The sequence below is a fragment of the Lagenorhynchus albirostris genome, chromosome 2 (assembly GCF_949774975.1).
Source record: "Lagenorhynchus albirostris chromosome 2, mLagAlb1.1, whole genome shotgun sequence".
Taxonomy (NCBI): Eukaryota; Metazoa; Chordata; class Mammalia; order Artiodactyla; family Delphinidae; genus Lagenorhynchus; species Lagenorhynchus albirostris.
In genome coordinates this window covers 150,460,060-150,473,211 of record NC_083096.1, presented here as the reverse complement: position 1 = coordinate 150,473,211, position 13,152 = coordinate 150,460,060, and the positions used below count along the sequence as shown (strand labels likewise).

At 52.2% G+C, this 13,152-nt stretch overlaps 1 protein-coding gene across 5 annotated transcripts in view; it reads left to right on the top strand.

Annotated features, from left to right (window-relative positions):
- ST3GAL3 (ST3 beta-galactoside alpha-2,3-sialyltransferase 3) overlaps positions 1–13,152 on the top strand; it is a 232,037-nt gene that overhangs the window by 209,382 nt on the left and 9,503 nt on the right. The window lies entirely within an intron of this gene.

The window sequence follows — 13,152 nt, the reverse complement described above, 5'->3', positions numbered from 1 at the left end:
CCCGAGTCCTCTGTCTCTCAGCCCTGGGCCAACTTGTCCAGGCTCCTTCCCCCTCTCCCCTCAACCAGCTGTCACCAGCCACCCCAGGGGAGGGGCGCCGCAGAGTTCAGGCCATTCATCTTCCAACACCCAAGCCTCTTACAGAGGAGAATGATGACAGACAGCGCTCCGCCTACAGTGAGCAGCTAGTTGTTCTTCCTGGAGGTTTAGAGGAGAGCTGGGGGGCTGGAACAGCTCCTCCTGCCTATGGACGTCTCAGTGCAATTTGGTTTAACTCCACAGCCTTTTCCCAAGCAAGGCCAAGTGCAGGCAGTGTCAAGTAGGTAGCAAGCGAGAGCGAAGACAGAAGTCAGGTCCAGAAATTCAGGTAGGTGGGACAGTGGGGAGAGGGGAGCCCATCTCAGAGCCAGGCTGAATGTGGCAGCCAGCGTCCCCAGAGGGGAGGAAAGGGTTTGACCTTAGCCAGCCCCAGCGGTGAGCAAACCAGCTGCCCATGCACAGTAGGCGGCGTGTGGGGGCTGAGGGGGCACCCCTCCGTTTTCAGAACCCTAGGACCTGAGCATCTAGTGTCCTCAGAGCTCTTCTCTTTGTCTTGAAGACAAGAGATTTGGGATCACAGGTAGGCACCTTTAAGGGAGAAATGGGAGGAAATTGGGTCTGCCCCGGGGAACCCCAGAGAGCCTGTGGGCTGCTTCCTCACCCTGCCTTCTGCCCATCGTCCCACCCCCTCCTGGCATATCCTTTCCTCTGCTCATCGACACCTGTCAAATGAGCTCCTGGAGGGCAGGGCCCTGATCCCCTTTGCTTTTCTCACCCCTCAATGCCCAGCCACCACAAATGATCTGGAATTGGCTCAAACACCAGATCCTGCTTCTTGCTGGGCACACTGGGATAGGACAGGCGACCCATATCAGGAGGCCAGGCCAAAGGGTGGGTCAGGGCCAGCCAGGTGGGTGTTGTCACATGATCCTTCCAAGAACACCAAGGACAATTAATTCAAGACTCTTACAAGTCATCCAAGGGAGTCTGGAAAGAAAGAAGAAAAGGAAGGAAGCCAACTAGAGTTGGAAGACTCAGGCCACTCAGGGAGCAGACAGCAGGGCCTCACTTCTCCCCGAAAGACTCAGGACCTTACTGCCTGGCCTGGCCTTGGTGGCGGGCCTGTTCAAGGAACTAACTGGAGCAGTTGGGATGAAGAGGTGTGGGCCGTGCTCAGGCACACGCTCATTGTGCCGATGTCTGTGTCCTGTTGCGGCCATGCCCAGGGATCTAGGACCAGCCCCGTGGTCCTTGGTGAGGACTCCTTCCCAGGGTTGGGAGATGTGAGTGGAAAGGGGAGAGAGGAGCTGGGAAGGAGTCCTCTGAAGTTCATGAGGCTTCCTTGACTCCAAAGTCAAAGATAATTGGGGCCTTTAGAGTGAGCTGCCAGAGGAAAACAAGTGATGCCCACGGCCTTGCCCGAGTGGGCCCGCCCAGGCCCTTTTGGTTACCCTGGAAGCCTCTTTAGTGCCCTCCTCCACCCCAAGCCCAGGGCTAATGCCTTCGCAGGACCTCTCTCATGCCCTGCTTCACTTCTCTGGCGTCGGAGACCCAGGTAAATGTGGGAAAGGCTGCTTCTCCAGGCCCCCTCCTGTCTGGTGCCCAGCTGCAGGCTTGCCCTGCTCCTGCAGTTATGTTTCTAACCATGCAGCCCCTGGGCTACTGGAGAGCCCTCTGCACCTGTCTGGAGCCTCACCTGCAGAATTCTGGCAGGAGGCAGCTCTGTGTTTGGGAGCCAAGGCCTAGCTGGGCAGGGCTGGGACAGGTATTAGGCCTCAGTCAGGGCCGCTGCCTGCCGCTCGCTATGTGAGCAGTCGCTCACTGCCTGTGTAACTTCCTGATTCCCAGGAGTCCTGACAGGGTATGAGAAAGGGAAAGATATAGGAAAGGAAGACCAAACAGCCCAAAAACAGCCTGTGCTAGAGCTGACCACGCTTTCTTCATCCACATGGGAGCTGTCCTCTTCACCATTTGTGGCTGTTTGATTTCCTGATTCGCTGGGCAGTAGCACAGCTAACTCTAAACAAGTTACCTTTAAAGGCCCTTTATCTCTCAGATCCCAGGAGGCCAAGTCATCAAGCAGGTGGAGGAGTTCCCAGCAGGCCTCGGGGCAGCTCAGAGGAGCACCAGCGGACTGTTGAGCGGGGAAGCTGAGGTCAGGGGGAGGGGAGGAGCTGGGGACACGGAGATGCAGGTATATGTGGGCCATGGAGGGAGGGGCGGCCTCCAGCTCTTGTGAAGTTCTTCTCAGAAGCACATTTGGCTCCACCCCTCCACGCGCTTACTCATTTGCCAGGCATCGTCAGGTGTTCTCTGTGCTGTCACTGTGCTGCTCCCTGGAAACAGAAAGTCACTCAGTCTCATGGGAGAGACAGTCCCCGAACTAGTTATAATGCAGTGTAGTAGGTGCTGTGCCCTCAGCATCCTCCTCCTGGCGTTTGATGAAGGCTGGAGACGCCCTGTCTGTGGTCCTGAGGACGGAGCCCTGGGACCTGGAGAGGACGGGACATGTGAGAGGCAGAGCTTCTCGTGCTGTGTCCGCTGCCTCTGCCAGACTCCTCCACCGGGCCCCAGGATGCTGCTGACCCAGCACTTCAGAGGCCCGGGGAGCTGCCTTCCCAGTCGTCTTCATCCTCACTTGGGAAACCCCGGAAAGCTGGCCTCACTGCTGAGTGGCCTATGGGCCTGAGGCCTGGGCTGCGTTGGTGGGTGTGGTTCCAACCCAGCAGGCGGGGAGGAGAGAACAAGGGCTAGGGGTTGGCCCCTGGACAGCCTTGACCCAGGCCTGACCTTGCAGCTTTTGTTCACTCCTTGGGGAAGGCGGAGGGATCTAAGAGGCCGGCCAGGGCCCCACCTCACACCCAGGGGGACTGGGCCCTTGAATCTGAGAGACAACGGTGGTTGAAGAGGAGAAGGCAGCTTAGGCCTTGGAGTCATACAGACTCCGGTTTAAATTTAGACCCTGTCACTTGTTAGCTGGGTTCTTAGACAAATCACCTAGGCCCCTTAGACTTCATAAAACAGGAGTAGTACTACCCATCTTTCAGGGTTGGTTTAAAAGTTAAACAAGATGAAGTATAGTGCTTGACACTTAGTAAGTTCTGTCTGTGGCAATTATGAATACTATTTATTATTTTATTATTATTATTGGTGGTGGTGCTATTAGAAAAGCCCAGTTGCACTAGGGAGTGAAGTCTTTGTCTAGACTGTAGGGCCTGACCTAGGAAGTAACCTAAAAGCGGGGGTCAGAGGCCAGGCCTAGAGGAAGGAGAGACATGGACCACCTGGTGAAAGGCCGCAGGGGTGGGCTAGCAATCTAGCACAAGGCAAATGGCCACCAGGTCCCCGCGTGTGAGGCCTTATTGGACCAGGCCTGAGACAGGGCCTGAACATCCATCTGCACCTAAACCTGTGCTCTGTCCAGGCCTGAGAGGGATGCGGAGCCTTAGGATGGGCTCTGCCTAGCAGGAGCTCGGTGTGGACACAACCTTGCCTCTGGGGAGACTCCGTGCAGGGCACCTGGAAAGCATGGTGAGGCTGGCAGACACCGTCGCCTCCTACTGCTTGAGAAGGCCCCTGCCGAGCCAGCTCGATGCTGCCCACCCCACAGTCTCCCTTCCAGACCTCTGAGACAAGCGCTCCTGGATACCATTTCCTTTGCAGCCATGGCCAGTGGACACAGCTCTTTTTCACAGATCCATTATCCCCTGTGAGGGCCAGGAAGACTCCCTGCACATTCCCCCTCCTGCATCCTGCCCATCGCTTCTCCCCCACCAGGAAAGATGCTCAGGGACGGGGGCTCACGTCATCATCCCCTGTGCTCCTCTTCATCACTGTCATCCAGAGCCTCTTGCTTACTTACCTCACGATCCCTGTTATTCTTCCTCCTCTTCCTCCTTCCACCATCCTCATCATAGACGTCATTTAAGATCTTCAGTTTGCCAGCTTTCTTTGAATTCCTTTATTCAGTTTTCACCATGACCCTGTTAGATAGATACTATTATGATCCCCATCTCGGGGTTTAGGAAACTGAGGCACAGAGAGGATGAGTTACTTGTTAAGATCACACAACTAGTTAAGTGGTAGGGGTGAACTCAGACCCAGCTCTGGATGCCATCTCCTCCCACCTTCTCAGGAACTGTCTTTTTTCACTGATCTCTTTTCTTACCTCTTTACTGGATCTTCCTCTCACATCTACAAATTTGTTCAGCTATTTTTTTTTTTCATTTCTCTCACCTCAAAAATGAAAGCCCCAGGGACTTCCCTGGCAGTCCAGTGGTTAAGACTCCACGCTTCCACTGCAGGGGGCACGGGTTCAATCCCTGGTCGGGAAACTAAGATCCCGCCTGCCACGACGCAGCCAAAAAAAAAAAGAAAGACAGAAAGCCCCCTCTTCAGCTGGTATTCACCCTTTCTCCTTCCCTTCTTTTTCAAGTTTCTGGGAAGAGTCATCAGCTGTCCACGATACGTATCTCCACGTTTCCCCCTTCTGTTTCCATCTCCTCTGCCTTCTCTATTCAGTCATTCAGCCTCCAGATCTGTGGTTCTCCCTTTTAAAAATGTCTTCCTTGGATTATTTCAGCAGCTTCCTATCTCCCTGCATCCAATCAGGCCTCCCTCCAATCCATTCTCCACACCTGTATCCAAAAGAATCATCCTAAAGTGATGATTGGTTCCTCTGGTTGGTTCATTCTCCTGCTTAATGGGTCCCCGTTGTCCAAATGCAGCAGTCTTTGTCTAGACTGTAGGGCCTGACCTAGGAAGTAACCTAGAAGCAGGGGTCAGAGGCCAGGCCTAGAGGAAGGAGAGACATGGACCACCTGGTGAAAGGCCGCAGGGGCTAGCAATCTAGCACAAGGCAAATGGCCACCAGGTCCCCGCATGTGAGGCCTTATTGGACCAGGCCTGAGACAGGGACTGAACATCCATCTGCACCTAAAGCTGTGCTCTCCACTCTGTCTTCCAAACCTATCCCTCTATGGCAGTGACCTTCTGATTCTAAATCCAAGGTTGAGTCCAACCTTGCCTCACTTTAAAGGAACGACTTGTCAGCACATATTCAGTGAGCATTTACAGTGTACCGTACGCAATGGTAAGTTCTAGGGAGAGTCCTTGATTCTTACAAACTCATGGCTCAAATCCTGGGAAGCATGCTCAATTCTTCCATCTCCTCTGCCTTCTCTATTCAGTCATTCAGCCTCCAGATCTGTGGTTCTCCCTTTTAAAAATGTCTTCCTTGGATTATTTCAGCAGCTTCCTATCTCCCTGCATCCAATCAGGCCTCCCTCCAATCCATTCTCCACACCTGTATCCAAAGGACTCATCCTAAAGTGATGATTGGTTCATCTGGTTGGTTCATTCTCCTGCTTAATGGGTCCCCGTTGTCCAAACGCAGCAGTTCTCAGAGTGCTTTCTCCTTTCCAGTAGCATCAGTATCACCTGGAAACTTGTCAGAAATGCATTTGGGGACTCCACCTTAGGCTGTGAATGAGAAGCTCTGGGGTGGGCCCAGCAGTCTGCTTAATGGCCCTCCAGGTGGTTTGGATACAGGCTCAAGTGTGAGAACCACTGGCCTGCAGGGTAAAATTCCAACTCCACAGCATAGCACTCCATGCTCTGGGCCCTCCAACCCCTTCCTTGTCCTGACCACTCCTTCTTGCACCCAAAATTACTCTCCACTCTGCCCATACCAAAGTCTATGCCCATTTCACACCTCCATGTTTTATCTGCTTCCCTTCCCAAGGCTGTATTAGATGCTCCTCTTCTGAGCTCCCAAGACACTCATCACTCTGTTATGCATAAGGGTTCTCTTATCCATCAACTCTTATAAGCCCCTGGAGGGCAGGGACTGTCCTGTTTATCTCTGTAAGCCCATCGCTGCCTGCAGTGTTGTGTTTGAGACAGAGTTGGCATGTGTAAACGAATAAATAACTGTGGACACTGAGACCCAGAGGAAGGCAGGAAGTTGTGGCAGAGTCAGGATTCCAGCCCAGATCTTCTGACTCTCAGTGGGGGCTCCTTCCTCACAAGTAGGCCGCCTCCCTCCTCTGTTGCCCCAGAGATCATTCTTTTAGATTCGGACCCTTGCGTCCTTTTGCTCCCCTCTTGCCTCTCCTGGGCACCTCTCTCCTCTTAGCCATGTTTGATCTTCTTTCTGAGGTTCCGAGATCATTCTCCTTGATAAAAAAAAGTGAAAACTGAACAGTCCCTGGCCTCTGCCTCGTTCAGTTGTCTGTTGATATCACACAGCCGGCCCCAAACCGACTCCTCTTCTTGTTCATTGCTTTTTCCAAATATAGCTTTCAAAAAGGTTTTTGACCCTCTCCTCATAGCATGCATCAAAATAAATTCCAAATGGACTAAAAAGTAAAATATAAAAATACAGCCAAAGGAAAGTAGTACTTTTGAAGAAAGTAGAATAGAAATCACAGCCCTAGAGGGAAGAGAACTTTCAAGGGACAGAAGTGCTAGGAAAAATCAGATTTGATAATATATGAACACTTTAAACAACAACCAAAAAAGACTGGATACCACAAAACTTTGAAAAGTATGTTTAGGAAATATGACAAATGGTTATCATCATGAAAGTTGACAGGAAAGCCATTAGGACCCCAGCAGTTAATGAGCAGGAGACTGAACCGATCACACAGAAGGCAATATAACTAGTAAACAACAGAAACATGTTCAACCTTCCTGGCAGTCAGAAAATTCACGTGAAGGCGACAGGATGCCAGTTATCACCTATCATGTCTTCAGAGAATGTGTTTAAATTATAATACGTGATTCTGGCCAGAGTGCAGTGAGAGGTGCTCTCAAAGGCTACGAGTCAGAGTGTAATTGGGGACAAGCTTTTTGGAAAGGAAATGACACTTGGCACCAGGAGCCATCACCCAAGGGAAGGAAAAATCTGCCTACAAAGATTTTTATTATAGTGTTATTTATAATGGCCAAACTCAAATATAACCTAAGGGGTTTATTATGAAAAGTATGGTTCAACCAGCATACGGAGTCTAAAGGAGCAGCCCAGTGACCCTGCAGAGGCTGCGGGCACCTGGACCAGCCAGCACAGCCGCTCCCACTCTTGCTCCTTTGGCGTGGGTGGGGCCGCTGAAACAGCACTGGATTCAGTACCAGGAACGGATGCCTCTGCCTCAGGCCCCGTCTCTGAGTTTCATTTTCCTCTTCTGTACAATGGGGATGGTGAAAACTTCTCGGGGTGGCTCCCAGATACACTGCTGCAAGGAGCCGCTGGGACAGTGCACTGACAGCCCCTGGCACACTGTGCTCACTGCAGTGGCAAGCACCTGTTGAGAAGGTCAGTGCTTGCCTTGCTGAGCCCCTCTTCGGGGCTCAGAGGGAAATGCCCACCCCAGTCACATCCTCCCCTGCTAGACCATCCCCAGGTACTGGAGACCTCAGAATTTCTTGCCCCAGCAGTGCCAAGTCCACTTCTGTCCTCTTGAGGGTAGAACACACCTCCCTGTGCAGACTCCAAAGTCCAAGGAGGGATGTTTGCAGAGCCTGTAAGCCGAACTTGGATGTCTAAGCTGGGCGGTCCGCACACGTGTGCACAGTACTTCCCACAGCGTGAGATGGGACCAGGGTGGGAAGGGAAGGGGAGGGCAGGCTGGGGCTAGCTCTCCCTACACCATGGGCCAGCACGGGTCTCCGGGAGTCAGAATTCTCAATTCAAACCTGGCCTTCCAGATGGTTTTTCAGGGGAGGATAGAATATATTTAACAGCTTGATACCGTGATTAGTCACTGTCACATATTTGGAATCTAAAACTTAGACATGTGGTATGTGGACATCCATTTGTAATTTTGTCCCTAGCCCCACAAATCTTAGGGGTTTGAGCCTTGACGGACATGGTGGCAATGGCTGGAGGTGAGGCTGGGTAGACAGGGGACAGACGGTGAAGGGTCTTGTCAGCCAAAGTCACATCAAGGAGCTTGGACTTTGTCCTGTGGACTAACCATAGCAGAAGCTAACGAGCTGCCTTTGTGCCACACGTGATGTGTGTGACTTGTAACTGTCACGGCACAGAAACACTATGAAGAAGAAGCTAGTCTGATTTCCCATATTCTTAGATGATGATAATGAGACTTTGAAAGGGTGAAGAACTTTCTGAGGGATACAGAGTTAGTAGTTAGGGTTCAAAAGCCGACCCACAGAATTACTGGGGCAGCCCAATCCGCAAGCAGGGGTGGGCTGAGGAAGGCGGGAAGGAGGCAGTTGTGGGATGGATCTGCACAGGAGCCACAGACCTGGTGTTGCTAGGTTCTTGGAGACCTGGGAGAGGGAACCATCAAGGGAGAGTGAGCATTCAAGTCGGAGTCATTGTGGAGGAATGGTGGTCGCTGGATCCCTTGGGGGAAATGGATTAGATAGGAAGACAAACCTTTCAGGGCCTTGGTTTCTGTAAGAGGGGATTAGACCAGATGTTCTTTTTTGTTTTGTTTTTTTGGGGTTTTTTTGGTTTGTTTTTTTATTGGAGGATAGTTGATTTACAGTGTTGTGTTAGTTTCTGCTGTACAGCAAAGTGAATCAGTTATACATATACACATATCCACTCTTTTTTGGATTCTTTTCCCATATAGGTGATTACAGAGTATTGAGTAGAGTTCCCTGTGCTATACAGTAGGTCCTTATTAGTTATCTATTTTATATACAGTAGTATGTATATGTCAATCCCAGTCTCCCAATTTATCCCTCCCCCCGAAAGCAATTTTTTTAATTAATTTATTTTATTTTATTTATTTTTGGCTGCATTGCGTCTTCGTTGCTGTGCACGGGCTTTCTCGAGTTGCAGCGAGCTGGGGGCTACTCTTCATTGCGGTGCACGGGCCTCTCATTGCGGTGGCTTCTCTTGTTACAGAGCATGGGCTCTAGGCATGCCGTCTTCAGTAGTTGTGGCTCATGGGCTCTAGAGCGCAGGCTCAGTAGTTGTGGTGCACGGGCTTAGTTGCTCCATGGCATGTGGGAGTCTTCCGGGACCAGGGCTCGAACCCTTGTCCCCTGCATTGGCAGGTGGATTCTTAACCACCGCGCCACCAGGGAAGCCCCGAAAGCAAATTTTTTTTTTTTTTTTCGGTACGCAGGCCTCTCACTGTTGTGGCCTCTCCCATTGTGGAGCACAGGCTCCGAACATGCAGGCTCAGCGGCCATGGCTCACGGGCCCAGCCACTCCACGGCATGTGGGATCTTCCCGGACCGGGGCACGAACCCGTGTCCCCTGCATCAGCAGGCGGACTCTCAACCACTGCGCCACCAGGGAAGCCCCTGAAAGCAAATTTTTTTAAGTTAATTTTTACTGGAGTATAGTTGCTTTATAATGTTGTGTTAGTTTCTACTGTACATTACAGCAAAGTGAATCAGCTATATCCCCTCTTTTTTGGATTTCCTTCCCATTTAGGTCATCGCAGAGCACTGAGTAGAGTTCCCTGTGCTATACAGTAGGTTCTCATTAGTTGTCTATTTTATACATAGTATCAATAGTGTATATATGTCAATGCCAACCTCCCAATTCATCCCCCCCACCCCCCGCCCAGACCAGATGTTCTTAAAGGTCTCTTTTTGTATGATGGTAATCAGTGTTTTGAGGGTTATTTTTTGTCTGAAATATTATAGAATATATTTGTACAGAAAGTAAATAGCTTATATATAACAGAGACTCATGTATTTGTTGATTGGTTAATCCAGGTTAATCATTAGTTCTGACATATTTTGTACATCTGTAAATAGCTCTCTTTTCAAGCTCTACTTCATTTTACTGATAGTTTCCTTAGTATGTCACCTTGCTCTTCCTCCCATTTTAAGTTTTATGCATGTGAACATTTGGGGGTATGTCTTCTATGTATATATTTTACATAAGTATAGCAGATGTTTTAAACCTCTTTTTGGCTCTTTCTCATATCATAATAATTATACCGTGTATTGAGAGATTTGTACACAGCCCTGTCTTTCCTCCTGGGTTATAAACTCCTTTTGAGTAAGGAAAAAAAAAAAGGCCGGCACTCTTAATGATCCTGACAAGCTGTCTCAGTGGGTGGTGGAAAGCCTCTGAAGATTTTAGCCCCGAGAGTGTCAAGATCAGGTTTGTGCGGAATTGAAGGAAGGCACGATGGAGGCAAGGAGGTCTGGTGGCTCCTGGAGTGACCCCAGCGAGCTGGTGACCTGTCCTCAGGCAGTAGCAGCGAGGAGGGGTGGTGGTGTAGGCAGGAGTGACCACACCTGCCCTTACTCCTGGCTGCAGAAAGCCAGCCACAGTCAGGCTCTCCACTCCCAGACCTCTCATCTTGGCAGGCAGACTGCTTCTCTCCCCACAGAGAAGGAGGAAGAGGCTGCAGGAGAAGCAGCCTGCAAGGGCGAAGGCAAGCACTGTGGGAGCCCGGCTGGGCAGGTACTTCTTCCCAGATGCTTTCCCCCGTTGCTCCTGGCTGTTCTGACAAGAGCAGAACGAGTTGCATCAGCAGGAGACCAGCGGCTCCACGCAGATGAGCTGGGTCCAGGCTGGACTGAGGCAGGGACATTCCGGGAGGAGGGATTCAGCCAAGCATGCGGCCCACAGGTGGCCTTGAGGAGAGGTTTGGCCACTCCAGGCCAGCGTCACTGGCTGGCTTTACAGGCCTCTGTGCTGTGTCCTGTGGGTCAGGGAAGCGAGATGTGAGAGGCCTTGGGCCATTTGGATAGGCCTTCTGGAACAGGGCTGTGTTCTGGTGGCAGGCTTGGCAGTGTCACCCAGCAGTAGGAAGGCCTCCAACATCCACTGCCCTCCTGCAGGGCACCCAAGGACAAAGCTGGCCCCCGTCTGAGCGTGTGTATAGTCTGTGAACTGGCCTGTGTGTGGCCTCTAACATTGCTGGCCACACCCTCTGCTTCACTCTCGGCTTCTGTGACGCTCAGAATCATAACAGACAAGATTTATTGAGCCCCTGCCATGTGCCAGACGTGGGGCCAGATGCTGTAAAACGCACAGCTCTTCATTTAATCGTCACGGCTGTCTGGGAAGTGGGCCTGGCGCCCCCGTTATGTGCGAGGAACTTGAGGCCTGAAGAAGTCCTGTGACACGCCCTGGTTGCACAGATGCGGAATCTGGATGTGGACGTGGGTGTCCCAGACTCCGAGGCCCACAGTCTCCCGTGGCATCACACCCTCCCTGCGTCTCCTCGTCGCTCTTACTGTTGGTTCTCAGTCTCCTCCGCAGGCTCCGCTGCTCCCACCGACCCCTTCAGTGTTGGTGTCTATAAGGTTCTCCTCTCTTCTTGCCCCGCACAGAGATTCTCAATCTCAAGTCGCCAAATGCCCTCGCTTCCAGGGACCCTGCTCCCTTTGGCAGTGGTGTGCGGCGTGTTGTGTGTGTGTACCTGTGTATGGTTTTTCTGAGACGGGGAGCCATGGCTTTTATTTGAGAGACAGGCTGCAGTTGTGTTTACTTAGTATTTGTCTGACACAGTGATGCCCCAGCCAGATCCTGGTCTTCCTGTTCCTCCTTTCCCTGGGATTCCTGAGGAGGCCCTGCACCAGGACAGTGACAGGTGGGAAAAATAAAATAGCGGTGCCGGGTCCCAGTGCCCTAATGCAGGCTCTCTGAGACTTGAGTCCCAAGCATAAGACTCGTTCCCACCCCGTCCCAATCTTGCTCTCTGCCCGAAGGCAGTAGGAGCTTCAGCGCTTTTAGAACAGGTGAGCAGAGCAGGGACCGGAATGCCGGGCCTGCTCCAGGGAGGCAAGCTCTGCCTTGGCGTACCCGCCGCTGCCTGGGCACAAGGAGCCAGAAGGAGCTGTATGTGTACCTGTGACTTTGCATTTCCTACTAGTAAACGTGACACACGTATCCTCAAATCCAAGAAGTCACATGAGTTGTTTCCCCTCCTGGGAAAGAGTAAAGATGGGAAGAGAGGCAGAAGCCTCCCCTCCACCCTGGAGCGTTTGTCCTCTTCTCAAAGGGGCTTGAGATCGTAAGCTAATTTCCTACCGTTTCACACGGTGGTTACATGTGGGACCCTTAAGCACATGGGATAAGCCAAGAGGTGTTGTCTCAGAGAGGGAATCTCGTGTCACAGAAAGACCCAGGCTCTGACGTTGAATCCAGCTCAGATTCTCCCCAGCTGTGTGTGCCTCGGGGCAAGGCCCCTCGCCTCTCTGAGCCTCAGTCCCCTCTGTGAAACAGGATGCAGGGCACCAACCGGAGTGACCCCTAACTCACCTCAGCGCTTCTGGCGGGGAGAAGGGAGGCCCCATCCATCCTTGACTAGCCCCCCCAGACCTCCCGAGGTGGGAACAGCAGTGCTGATAATAAAGGGTGTGGCAGAAAGAACACCCATCCTGGCATCACGACGTTGGGTTTGCATCTTGGTACAGACTCTCACGTGACCTTGAACCCGTTGCTTCATCTTGGGTCCCGTACCTGTGAAGTGGGTGAAAGTTGAAGAGACATAAATAATATCTATGAAAACCAGCCTGTAGCCTTCACACCCCCAGCTGTGCCATTACTGCCTCTCCGTCCCTTCCCGAGCAGCCCCTGGCCTTCCTCCTCTTTAGGGGTATGTGGGCAGGCGTGGGCAGGGACCCGGGGTTGTAGGGTGCGGGGAGGATGTTGGGGCCTGCTGGGCTCTGGAGAAGGGACGGGGGCTGTGCTTTGCTCAGCACAGGCTGGTACCTGCCATTCCTTTGAGTACACACCTGATCCTCCCAGGAGGGGCTTCTCCCCAGTTCTGCCTAAGATCTTGGCCATTTCTCCACCGTTCCCTTTCCTGCTGGGTCTCACTGTCCCGACCTTTACCCCCTTACACACACACACTTCTGGACACAGAGGGAGGCACAGGAGGAAGCCGGTCTGGGGTCTGCTGTCTCATCTCACTGGGGCTGAGACCCAGCGAAGTTGGCCCTAAAGGCCCATCCTTTGAGCTGACGCTTGGAGGACGGATAGAATTTGCCCGAGAGAGAGGTGTTGCCAGAGACGGGGAGATGTGAGGAGGGGGTGGCTGGAGCAGACAGTCCATTAAAGGCCGCAGAAGACAAGCCTGAAGAGATGCTGAGGGCAGTGGAGGAGCCGGGATGGAGTTCATGTCCCCTTACACACCCGCGCCCGGCGCTGCGCTGCTGGACCAC